The 14202-nt window shown below is 37.1% G+C and overlaps 1 pseudogene; it reads left to right on the top strand.

Moving 5' to 3' along the window:
• The first annotated feature begins 1037 nt into the window (after positions 1-1037).
• Positions 1038-14202, top strand: part of LOC109072512 — a 79613-nt pseudogene continuing 66448 nt past the window's right edge.

Genomic DNA, 14202 nt, shown 5'->3' with positions numbered 1-14202 from the left:
TCCTTCGCCCAGAATTCCTCCTTCTCCTGCTGAAGCAGGGAGATAAGGTCCTCGAGGACCATACCAAACTGTTCCTGTTGGTCGCTAACATCACCAACTAACCGGACGACACGCTCTGCTCTTTCTATGATGCAAGCCTAAATGCAGACTGCAGAGTGCTGTTGTCTGAAGATGGTCCTCGCAAGGAATTTGCCGCCTTCGTGGAGTGGACTCTGGTGAGAAATGGGTCGCCACTCACCATCTGCCCCTTGGATGATCTCGCCAGATCCACTCCGGACCCAGCCCACCATCTCCCTGCTGTGCGGAGCTTAAGCCCGAGCCACCGATGACAGATGAGCCAATTCCCACTGCCATCTGCGAGCCATTTGCACAATACCTGAGTGACTGAGTGGAGGATCGCCCCGGACAGAGTGCCCAAGCCATCAGACCAGGTGCGAGAGCAGGCTACAGAGCCCACCATGAGGGAGAAAGCTGCGGATGGTGTGAGCGCAGAGAGGAGCTTTCCCCCTGCATTGTGGCTGAGGGTGAGCTGAGTATGGAGCAGTGTTGCAGACCCTCTGCTCGCCCTCAGCCCACCATCATTGCGGTGTGAGTCCTCCAGCGTCGCTGGGGTATCCCTCACCAGCCTCTGAGGCCCAGATTCCGTCTCGGCCCATAGACCCAGCAGCTCCACCTCAGCTCCTAGTTCCCTCGCCTCCACCGTCATCCATCGATCCATCAGCTCCACCGGGCTCCCTCGTCCCTCCAGCTCTGCCTTGGTCAGGCGTCGATCCGCCATCGCCTCTAGACTCCTCTCCTCTGGCTGTGCCTCGTCGGTCCGTCCTGCCGGCTCTATTGGGCTTCTTCCTTGCGCCATTCTGGCTCCGCTCTGGATCTCCACCTCCGCCTCGGTCGCCAAAGCCCTTGGCTCCACCCTGGCCCCCCAGATCCTCTGCATCCCCCTGGCTCGTTGGCTCTCTGTCTCCACCTTAGGCTCCTCCTCCACCTGCTCTGCTGCCGTTGGTCGGGCCCCTGGAGTCGGTGGCCACTCCTCCTCCATGGCTCCTCAATCCTACGGCTCCACCGTGGGCCGCTGTTATGGCTGTGGCCTGGGTCTTGCTGTGCACTTCCTGCTCCGGGTCCCTCCTGTCTCCTCCCTGGCTCCTTCCTCCATCGTCTCCCCCATTGACTCTGTCTGCCTGCTCCCCCCTCCCAGGTGGAACCATTCGGTACGAGGCTTTCAGTTCGGTGCGCATTATAAAACCAAACAATTAGATTCGTTGGACTAATTCTATTACATTTGGAAAACAAAAGAGCTTAAAGTGTGTGAAATACGATGTTCTCAGTGCCACTTCGCTCAACAAGGAAGCCCAAATGATGTAACAGGCAATGTGCTGTCTGCCCCGCGATAACCTCCCCTTGCTGAGGTGCGACGAAAGAGGATCATCTTGTATCAACGATAGTCAGAGATATTGTCAAAAACATCAATTTTTGCCAATATTAAGATATTTGGCATCTCCAATTAATGTAGGTCTGTTACATTCTTATTTTTATTAAGCCTATTATTATTATTATTATTATTATTATGATGATGATGATGAAGTTACTTTTATTAGGCCTATTAAATTAAAACTACAATTAATTTGCCCAGCAATAATTACCAAATAACTGACATGCTGCGAGGATAACAAAAGATTAGGCTATATATTTACTCCTCAATTATTATTATTTTTTTTTTAAAAAAGGTATTTTAATACAGATCTATTATACAATGATTTATAGGCATACAATTAAAATATTAACACTGCAGACACCAATAAAATTTAATTAAATAAAAAGCTTTTATTTCAAGCACCGACTTTCAAAAACAACCTGTTTAACACAAAATATGTTTCTTCTCATTTTTTTTCACTATGTAATATTAGAAATATGAAGGGAATAAATGAAAACAGTCAGCTATATACCATTATCAGCATATGTTGAAGTAGATTTGTCTCTCGTCGTTTCTGAGAGAGTATGAGTCGTCAGATGCTGAAAGCTCCGTCATTATTCTGTCATTCCGTTTTTACTTTTACTTTCTTTATAGTGAATTGACCAATATTAAGACGTTCACCTGCACAACTCTTTCGCAAAGTTTGCACGTTGCTTGTATGTGATATCCACTGGCTCACCTTCATGGTTTAAAACAGAAATATTTCCAACCTTGCAATGTAACAAATTACCCCTGTACTGTACCGAACCAAATAGATATATTAGGGCTGGGCAACAGTTAATCACATCATGCTGGACAATGATTAAACAGCATAATAAGCAACAGGGTTGCAAATTAGATAAATTTGATAATATTATAAATGAGACAATGAGACACCAAACTGTATTATATTAATGGAAAGTACCTTCAGAAGCTAGATGGATCTTAACCGTGCATGTTTCAGATGAGAAAAGAATGTGTTTTCCGACCTTAAAAGACACAGATCACTTCTACCTCATTTCTCATCATCACAGGGGGATCATAACATTCCCTCAAAACCACACGGCTCTCTGCAGTCTGTGAAGATGTGATGACAGCCATAACCCATCAGTGGCCACCAGACTGAGATTACTGCAAGAGGGCTCCCTTTTGAAAGTCCATTAGGATGAGTTACGGTGCTTTCTGGAATGAGGCCATTAAAGAAATGGATCGGAATTTCTAAATCCAAATCTTTGTTCATAATATCTATTCAAAGAAAAGGTTTGATTTGTGGCACAGAAAAAGACTACTTTTCTAGATTTTTACATTCACAGTATGCTAAACAAACAACAAGCATTGGTATACTTTTGACTATTAACCTTATTATTACTAAGGTTTTTCCAAAGTTTTAAACAAAACAAGACTAACTGGAGTAAGTTTTACAAGAAACTCCTTTTCCCTATACTTTTAAAATATGTTTAATTCAAAGTTACTTGCCAATTATTTGTAATTAATTGTGAAAATTACTAACAATTTCTGAGTGAAAAATGTTAAATTTACTAACAGTTTCTGAGTGAAAACACTATTTTTTTTTTGTCAGTGTAGCCTTTATGACGACTAGCCCTAATTTGATACAAATCTGCGACAATGTGAGCACTAAGGAGGGCTTTGTTAGCCAAATGACAAAACAACAGTCCCAATTTAGACAGGAAGAATAAGAGCTTTTAATCTAATTGCCTCAATCAATGTGAACAGTTGATTGCATAAGGATGAAATTAAACAGAACTTTAATTTGGCCTTTAGGGTCATTAAGGACTCTGTGTTGTGTGTGTTGGTTACATTTTCCCACCAGTGGAGGCTTGTTCTTTGCTGTAAAATCAAACGTGGCTTTGACGTTCTGTGAAATTGTACCTGGCACTTTAGGGACTATGGCTCCAACACTGAATCTAATAGGAGCCAATACAGCGGATATGTTATTATACGGCCAGAAGCAAATACCCCTCAACAAGCAGGCATGATATTTTTGTAGTGTGTGAATAGGTGAACAAGAACTTACAAGGTTTAACCCTATAAAAACAAAGAGGTTTTAAGTTACATGTGTATTCTGTAGTGTCAGCGTCTCTCTGGTAAAATCATTAGTAGGTGTTTGTGAGAGATGCCAGCCATAAAGGTACAGTAAAAGAGAGGGAGAGAAAGATGCAGAGGTAATAAATCTACATATGAGGAATTGATTAACTTCTTTAACCTCATTTTTTCCCAGACATAAAAAATGAGATTTTAATACTGACCATGTTTTTGTTCTAAAAAAAAAAAACCTTTAGAGGACTAACATAGTTTGGGTTCAGACTCAGGTTGCAGGGGATTTGTAAAATTGTCTTCAAGTTTATGAGTCATGTATACAATTATAAATTATGGTACATATTAATCATTTATATGTCAGTGGAATGCTTTAATCAGAACGATATATGTAACATAACATTTCAGGGATCAACAAGGATAGTGCTGAGTTGTCACCACATTATGTTTGTTGACCATGTAAATGTGTTTTTATTCCATGCAAACTTAAACATTTGGTTATAAACTCATAACTGTTCTAGAATGATAACAACAACAACAACAACAAATAATACAATTAGGGAAAAAACATTCTTCAATGAAAACATAACTTTAAAATAATTAAAAATTAAACAGATTATTTAAAAAAACAAAAATTAACTGAAACTAAATTAATAACTTTTATAACACATAAATAAAAATCTGAACTACTACGTGACTAGTCAAGGCAGCAGAAAAATCCCTATTGCTGAGTCCTACATAAAAGCGAATATTATGTTAAGATTCAATGTCTTCACTTTCCTGGCTAAAATTTATTTGAAAAGAGCTTGAGGTATTAAAACACATCCATATTGCAGAATTACATAAGCTCACTGCTGATCTCTTTGTATGAAATGGTACATTTCTTCTTCTCCTTCCATCTGCATGATTCACCAAACATAATACAGATGATTAGTGTTATATCACAGCATATGTGTTTTTTTTTTCTTCACATCACAGCATGTTTTTTTCCTTAAAAATCACATTTTGAAGAGAATTAACAAAGTTCAGATGTTTTCCCATTTGTATTGATGGTGTTAAATTAATAGCACTCTCCTATATTATCTCATTGCATTTCTTGCCTTGCTCTCTCATGCTGAAATGAAGGCCCTTCTGGTCACCAACACATGTTGTGTTGATACTGGCACTCAAGACTGGCTAAAAAAAAATTTGGCCTTGAAGTCAGCCTAAACAACATAAAGAGAATCAAAATTTATGCTAGATGATGCTGGTGGACCTTGCTGAAATCTTGTGACCCTCAATCTTTCAAAGACTGAAAATGATCTCATCTTAATGGCAAACAGGAACAGGTGCTCTGAAAGTGTAGATCAAATAAACACCTTTGTATAGGGTTTGGATAATTGCTAACTAAGTTGTTACAGCTCACTGTGACCTTGTGTGATCCGTCTTACAGTAGTGGCATCATTTGCTTGTTTTAATCAAGCCTCTATATTCAACAAACAAGGTCTTCCCGAGATCTAATCTCATCACAGATGTTGCTAGAGAAAATAGCCCGAAGGGTGGCCTAATTTAGCAATAATTTGTTTAGCTGACCCTACAACTGGCTGATTGATGTCTAGATTGATGGACTCGGGAGCTAATTATTTGATTGTTGAGGGCGGGACATTTAGGCGTAACACAAACAAACCACTTCCAGTCTGATCCTTCTCAGAAACAGCCATCAAAATCAAATTCAGGTGAAGAGTCACTGCTTCCTTCTTCCACCTAAAGACTCACTTTCCGAGCGGATATGCATTTGCTAACCATCCAAAACCGACCTCGCTGACCTCTCTACTAAAAGAGTAAATGGACACCCTCGCTCATTTTTTTTTTTTTTTGAGGGATTCTGAGAGAACGGATAGAGAGAGAATGAAGAAGTGGGAAAGAGAGGAAGAATACCATATGCCAAAAACCCTGGATAATGTTGGACTACTGTGTACTTCCTTGAGACAGGAGAGAACTAAGTGTCTAACCGTCCAAGAGAAGATTAAAACCAGACAAGGCACTTCAGGGGTTTCTGATAGCAGTACTCCTACCGATTTGAGAGGGACAGACGGTTCAGTGATGCCCTTTCCAATCATACACGCATCATTAAGACTGCGGGATACAGTATCAACATATCCACATTTCCCTTTCAAATCATACGGAAGTGGTTTTATGCTCTCATGTCTCCCAGGAATGGCAAGGGCAAAAGGCCAAGTTAAAAAAATAAAATAAATAGACAGACATGTAGAATTATTTTTGTAAGCCTATCCCCAGAACAATATTTAAATCACAGCTGACAGACATGTAAGTGCTCCAGTGGAGACAGTATTTTCTTTAAAATTAAATATCCACAAGACTGTATTTTTACAGAAACCATAACTTGAAATATGTGGGCTGACATATGTAGTATTTTAAACTCAACTTTTATCAGTGGGATGTAAAACAATAATATAAAGTCATACATTGGCATCCATTTATACTAACGTGTGATGATAATAATAATAATAAATAAAAAATAAAAAAACACAAACATGTTGTTTCCAAAATTAAATGAACGAGTTTCATAATTTTATAACATTTTTTAAATATCAATATTAATATGTTTCTTTTCAAAACATAACATAAATATCAGAGATACATTTTCAATTTGATATTTGGGTCATACTTTATTTTAAGGTCCAATTCTCACTATTAACAAACCATTAACTATGGTTAATAGTGAGAATTGGTCCCTATAATAAGTGTTACCAATATTTGGATTTAGCATTTTATTTTTTTTTATTTTTTTATTTTTAATAATGGTTCCAAAATGGCTTTACAAAAAATAGTCTCATACAACCAGTGCACGATCTATCTGAATGTAAAACTGCCTGGAAAACTACAACAAACTATTTTTGAACATACTCTATGTTCCAAGGAAGGAGAGACTATTGCATACCACAAAAATACATTTTGTAAATTTTGTAATATTGTCATTTTGTAAATGTTAATCTCAAATTTTCCACAGACTCCCTAAAACCCCTTTTGGTCCTCAGGGTCCATGGACCCCAGTTTGAAAACATTCTGATGTATAGTCTCTGCATTAAATTAAACAACCTCCACTTTGACACCAATTTATGTCTGCTGTCTCCTTACAAATGCTTTTAAAGATTTCATGCTTCAGAGAGTTGAGCAACACAATCTAAATGACACGGAGGATTGTAAGTGTTTGCATTGACTTTACAAGTCCGCATGGTGATGAAAAAGCACATCAGCGCAGAGATTGTAAGAACATGTCAAACATGTCCTCACCAATCACATGACATGAGTCCAACAACCGTAAGGAAAGCAACACAGTGGAGATACGTTCCTTGATTGGTTAAGCGGAGGTATGTCAAATCATTTCCTGCATGTCTTTGTGTTTATGTGCACATGTTCATGGGATGCCAAAGAGGTAATATCTTGTATACACATACAGTCCAAATAAGAGTTATCAATGTGTTATTTGAGCACTGACCCAGACCCAAAATAAAGTAACCTTCATTTTCTTACCTTACTCAATCAAAAGAAGCTCTTAGCAGACCAGATTTGTGTATCATTATTTATATACCTTTACTCCACTCTACTCAACATACTCTTTCAATCACAATTATTCAATTACCACTCACTGGGTCACCTAATTTGGCTCACCTCACCTTATGCCACTTCCTGTGACCTCAAAGTCGTCTCCATCTGTTTATTGGCTGGTGTGTGAAATCAGCTTTGCTTGTTCTGCACTTGGGTTTGGCTGCCTAAAATGGTCCAAATGGAGCATGTCTGATTGAGGTTAGAGCAGCTAAGAGGAAACCATATGCACCACATTTACCCAAAAAGCACAACAGAGTCACAGAGCTTCCAAAGAGGACCTGTAATTAAGACCAACTGAGGTGTTTCCAAAGCAAGCTCAGCCATTCATGTGAAACAACAGTCATCAAAGATTACATTTAATGTGGCATGAGATTCACTTTCTAGAAGGTGAAACTTACAGTAACTGAACAAACATATATATCCAGCCTGATTCATCAATATTTTGGGGTCTGTTTTTCAGAAGAGGAAAGAAAGACTTAATTGTGTGTGTCTGCTAAAAAAGTCAACACTGAAGGGGTGCACTAGCATTTAGATGACCTAAAAGCTAACAGATGTGGACTATAAGCCACAAAACTCAAGTATTGATTACATAGGGTCTTTTGGGACACCCCAACACTTAAAATATACAAATGATACAGTGACACAGACACACACAAACAACTCTTTTTCTACACTTCCTTAAAGATACACAAGAGTATATATAAGAGTATATGTAGACATACCATATTTTTAAGAACTATTTTTAAAGTTATTAAATATAAAGTAACATAATTAGGAAAAAAATGAGAATAAACGTAGGTTTTTATGACCCCAAAATATGACAAAAAATAAATGTGGCTTTACGTTTTGATACTGGTATAACACTTATGCTAAAAACATTTACATCCTGCCTGCATTAAACATAAACAAAATATCACTGGACTGTGCTGAGAAATTTAACACTGTTAATTTAAAAATTATACCAGTTACAGTGCTAAAATACTAACACTGAAATTAAAATTAAAAACTAATTTGGGGAGGGAAAAACTTAAACTTGAAACTCTAAAACTAACAACAATGAAATGAAAACTAATAATTTCAGTTTTCTTTATAACCATGTCTAAACAAAAATGCGTGTTACCATAACCATAGTGTAGATTTTAAAGATCCAGCATTAATCCATACATCGGGTCATGTGTGTGTTAGTCCATCTGTCTAGGTGTGGCTCTTTATCAGCCATTCAATTCCTTCACTCAAGCATCTGTGAACATTTATTGTCCAAGAATCATGACATTTATAGCTACCCCCTCATGGCAGGCCACCTCGGTTTAAACTATCCAGTATAACTCAAGACAACAACCACACTCAGGCCAATATAAAAAAAAAAAGAAAAAAAAAATGCAACATAAAAAAATGCAAAACAACTTTTTTTCTGTTAATTTTTTGATAGTAACTGAAACTGTTTATTGTTGGAGTGCACACCGCATCCCTGTAAGACAAATGACTGTTTATGCATTGCTCTTCCAAGCACTATATAATGAACTTCAGGCCACACACTATGGAGCTGCTCTGTTTACTGTGGGAGCTCTGGGATTACTATCTTTCCTCATATAACTTCTCATAGCCTCTCAATCTGTGTGACTGGAAAAAAAAATCTAGTCTTTTGGGACACTGGGTAACAACAAGTCACATGAGTTCATGGCATAGAATCTTAGTTAATGACAGACTGATGTAAGAAATGAGATTTAAGCTGCCAAACATGAATTCCACCAAGTAGCTTAACCTTAAAGTCAAACATGCTCAAAAATATTTATAAAAATCATCACTTATTTACTTGCACATGAACTGAGGAAGTAAAGGAGAAAGAAGAGAAGACCCCCGGACTCCAGACCGCCATACCATTTAGGTGCTTGAGATACTTCAGGAACATTAACACAAATCGTGATACTTTCATAGCTACATACAGTTGAGTAAAAGAACAGCGGGAGAGAGTGAAAGAGACTTTACTCTGAATTGCTCCTGTAATAGAGATAGATTGAGAGAAACAGATCAATAGATCTAAATAACCAGCTGCTCTTAGTGTCTGGAGTCTCTTCTTCACCACGCACACACACACACATTGATATCTCTCATCATAAACTTGTCTCAATACACTCAGCACAGTACGGGTCATGCTGGAAGTATTACAGGAAGTCCCCCCCCCCGATCCCATTAATCACTCATTGGCCCCCACACCCTAACCTGTAGCCTGCCAGTTGAGGGGCTGGACTGGTGTTCTCTTAAAAGCCTCTTATTAAAAATCCACTTTTATGAAATTACCTCCCGGACTACAGTGATGGGAGCAGCTATGAACTTACACTGACAAACCTCAGTGTGTGTGTGTGTGTGAAAGCCATTAGGGCCTCCATCACAGGCACCCGGGGCCTCAGAGTCGCAGGGAGGGAGATAATGGCCAGGTGTGGTCCCCAGAGTGTGGTTAGTGGCCACCACATCTCACAGCTCAGTCATCAGTGTAGAGTTGCTCTCTGCTGGATTCCCGCTCTCGTGGACCTGTGACTCACTGTAAATGAATATATGGGAGATTATGATACATTACGAGCCTTCGCCCCTCTTTTTTTTCTTTTTTTTTTTTTTTTACGAGAGTTCATTTATTTTACAAGAAAAAATTCATTGTGTTCTCCTCTCCTCACCTCCCTTTCAGTGACTATAACACTCGGTTGGCCACTACTGTGTTTGTTGGTCTCTGCCAGGCTTCTCCAACTAGCCTTAACCAGCAGGACTTGCTTGCTAAATCTGTTTCAACAGAAAGTCCATGCTGATAAAATGGATAGTGCAAGCATTTATTTTAAATAACACACTGCTATAAAACATGAGGGTCTCTGTCTTAAGTTTCATCTCAGTATGTACAAATAATAATAAAGTGATAATTATTAGGTAACACTTTAGTATAGGGACCAATTCTCACTATTAAGTTGCTTGCATGCCTATTATTAACACTAGTGCTTTATAAAGCACATATTCTACATAACCATATTCTACAACTTAAAACTACCTTACTAACTTTCAATGCGCAGCAAATTAGGAGGATTGAGGCAAAAGTCATATAGTTAATGTTTTGTTAATAGCGATAATTGGACCTTTCTGGAGAATTCTAACCAATGCAATGTAAGCTGGTAATTATTTTGCTGTTTGTAATTCTATACTACTGTCTTAAAAAAAAAAAAAATTTTAAAGGCTACAAGTGAAGCAGCATTGTACATGATACTATGGTAATGTACATGAAAGAATGGATTGAATTAAAAATGTATATTCATTCTATGATTGCTCTAAAGATTATATTTCAGTGTTATTCAATAATAATAATAATAATAATAAAAAAGTTTTAAGGATTAAATATAAAGTATTTGTCAACAACAACAAAGATAATCTAATGATGAAATGTGCATGAAACAATTAGGCCTATTTAAAAACTATAATATTTACCTTACAGTGATAAACAACAACAACAACAAAAACGTAAATTACAAATACAATATAATAATAGTGAAATTATTTTAACATGTATTTCAAAACACATTAGGTCAAAAGACTTTAAACTGCACCCATGTACTCGATTGTCTACAATTACTTTTTAATAACAAAAACACATGTGGCCTATAGCACCCTTGGATCTCCATATCTCGCTGTTAACACTCTCTTTCCCAGCATCTCAAGGGTGAATGACTGTAAAACATCTGTGTCACCTTACGAGAGTGTGAAGAACAAGAAACAGGAACGCTTGATTCCTCACGCAGCGCTCATTAATACTGATAAGAAGAGCCCTCCTTACCGCTCATTAAGAGTGTGAGACTGAGCACAACTTTCCCCTGCCACTCTGTTTACATCACTTCCACTCAACATGCCATTAAATTATCATTAGATTCAGCCTGCACTGGCACTAACTGGCAGAATTACAGAGGTGTTTTTGTGTTTGGTGCAAGGAAATCTGCTTAAACAAACAAATAAACATCTGTCTCCTTTCACTCGGACAGCACATCTGTATTCAAACATCTGTCCTCTGTGTGTGATATTTTTTTCACAGAAAGGACAAACGCACATGGTTATATCACACTGATACTTGCTCATATCATCTTTTGCTTCAGACATGCAGAAACTTACACAACACCTTTACAAATATATATAACAGATAACAACACAGTATTAAGAATCAAACGTATGTAAACTTTTGCATGGGGTCATTTTTATAAATTTGACTATTATCTTCTTTTGTGTACTATATGTAAACGTCTTCTATGTGAAATATCTTATTTAGGTCCCAGTACGTTACTGTACATAAAAATAAACATGCTTTTTGTATAATTCCCTCTTATTTTGGTAAAATAATTAACATTTATGTCCCTGTACAGTATGTAAAATTTTAATACACTACACTGTTCAAAATGTTTTTTTTTTTATTTATTTTTTTATTTTATTTTTTATGTAAAGGTCTCTTATGCTTACCGATGCTGACTTATTTGATAAAAAAAATACAGTTAAAACAGTAACATCATGAAATATTAGTACAATTAAAATACGTTTTCTATTTGACTATATTTTTGGACCTTTGCTGTCAAAGCTGAAATTCCATAATACATTTTTTTATGACATAAAAGGTTAAAAAAAAAATTTTTGATTAGAAAATCTCTTGTAACATTATAAATGGTCTTCCCGTCACCCTTTGTTTAACTGAATGCTTGCTTTCTTATTAAAAGTATCAATTTCTTTCAATGAAATACTTATCTCATCACCTTAGTGTATTTATATTTGTTTTATATATAACAAATCTTATATTTAAAAAAGTATTTTCTATACAGTATGAATCAACAATCCATCTGAGAGCATTCCCAAATTTACCCAAGTAATGTGTTTTGTCAAATTTTTCTCAGTTTTGCACTCTTTGTACTTTTGTTGTAGTTTTTTGGGCTTTATAGCCACCATCCACTTTCATTTATTTGTAAAAGAGCAACCTTTATGTTCTTCAGGGCAACTCATATAGAGTAACCACTGGATAATTGCACTGAAAAAAAAACCTGCCTCATACATGTCTATTTTGTGTGAAACTATCCCTTTAAGTACACACAAGCTGTAGCATTCATAACGAGTTACAGAAATCACACAAGGACATGCGCACACATACAGCAGCTAATGCACACTGATGTTGCATTACGGCTGTTATTATGAAAAAGCAGCTGAGACTGGGTGAGCTCACACCGCTGTTGCCGTCGGTAACTGGCCCTGTGCCTGCGTGTCTGTCATGTTGTGATGAAGAGGAACTGGTGCCCACTGTCACAGGATGCCAGCAGCAATATATGACTCACCCCATATTCTGAGACTGGCTCTGTGTCAGCAGCCACCCACCCCTCAATAAGAAAGCAGCTCTAGACATAGAGGAGATGTGAGTCAGAGAGAGAGATGGACTTGTATTGTACCAAATAAGCAAGATGAGAACACAGCTATGAGAGGAGAGAGACAGAGAAAAAATAAAAACGGAGCATGAAAAGTAGAAAGTGTAAAGCCACGTGAGAAATAAGATAAATCAGGGGGAAAAAAATTAAAGAAAGACCGAGAAGGAGAGAAAAGGAGGAGGTGGAGAGGCAGGTTTAATAACATAATACTTTCTTCAGCCCCTCAAGGTCAGATTCGTCCTTTAAGGCAGGATCTGATCTCATTTAGTGTTTTTTAATCTCCACCAAGGAATGGGAGATTTTTTTTTTGTTGCTGTTGTGCTGACAGGGGTTTTCCCCAGCTATGTCAATTGTTTCAAAGCACATCAGAGAAAAGATGAACAGATCAACACTTGAAGAGGAAGAGAGAGATTATGAGAAGGCATGAATATTGAACTTCTGCAAGGCTTTGAGACAGAGGGGTCAAAGACGAATGTGAAACACCTGTGTCCTTTGACCAAAAATCAGACTAAACCTGCTACAAAAAAGAGATCTCACACTTTCCCGTCAAACTCATGTGCGGAAAAGACCACGCTGTGTGTGGTATTTCATTATGGATGTGTGTGGTTTGAAGTACAACTGTTGCTCAATACATGACTAAGGTGACATATGGATCCACTCACAATTTGCATTGTTTTTATATCGTTGGGGCTAATTATTGGGTCAATCCACTTAATTTTGTGAAATGGGGGAAAAAAAACTAACAAGATGATATATAATGATTTAACATAAAATACTGTTAAAATTATTAGGTAAGAATTAATGAACTTATTTACTATAAAATATACACATATATATTAAAGTTCAAAAGTTTGGGGGTCAGTAAGGTGTTTTAATGTTTCAGAAAGAAGTCTCTTATGCTCACTAAGATTGGATTTATTTGAAAGAAGATACCGAAAATGTGAATGTTATTACAATATAAAATGTAATTTATTCCTGTGATGGTAAAGCTGACTTTTCAGCAAACTATTACAGTCTTTAGTGGCACATCCTTCAGAAAATCATTCGAATATACTGATTTGGTGCTCTAGAAACATTTCTTAATATTATCAGTGTTAAAACACTAGTTCTGCTTAATATTTTGTGGAATCTGAGACATTTATTTTCCAGGATTCTTTGACAAATTTTAAAAGAAAAGCATTTATTTGACTTTTTTATAACAATGGAAACATCTTCACTGTCACATTTGATCAATTCAATGCATCCTAGCTGATTTTAAATATTAATTATTTTATTTTTTTTAACTTATATTATATAAAATGAAACTAATTAAAAGAAGTGTATGTAAAATTTATACTTAGGAATTTAATACTTTTTCCTTATAATAAAATATTGTTATAATAATTTTGTTATTAATAGTTTCTTCCTTTCAATTTATGATGTTAAAAAATGGAATGTTCCCAGTGAAGTCCCTCGATTTATTTCTGTGCACACACACACATACAAAGTTCTGTCATAAAACTCTAGATGGCACAGGCCGATAGGTTCTAACTCAATCTGATATAATTGCGTGATTATTCACATGGCGCACCTGACTGGTTCTTTTCGCATCAGCAGCCAATGAGCTTGCTGCTCCAAATACGTGGCTAGACACTTAGCAGTTGCAGCATGCTTCAGGAGCCCTCC

The sequence above is a fragment of the Cyprinus carpio genome, chromosome B3 (assembly GCF_018340385.1).
Source record: "Cyprinus carpio isolate SPL01 chromosome B3, ASM1834038v1, whole genome shotgun sequence".
NCBI classification, from domain to species: Eukaryota; Metazoa; Chordata; class Actinopteri; order Cypriniformes; family Cyprinidae; genus Cyprinus; species Cyprinus carpio.
Note: the sequence above shows the minus strand (reverse complement) of the source record. Positions and strands in the feature narration are given on the sequence as shown.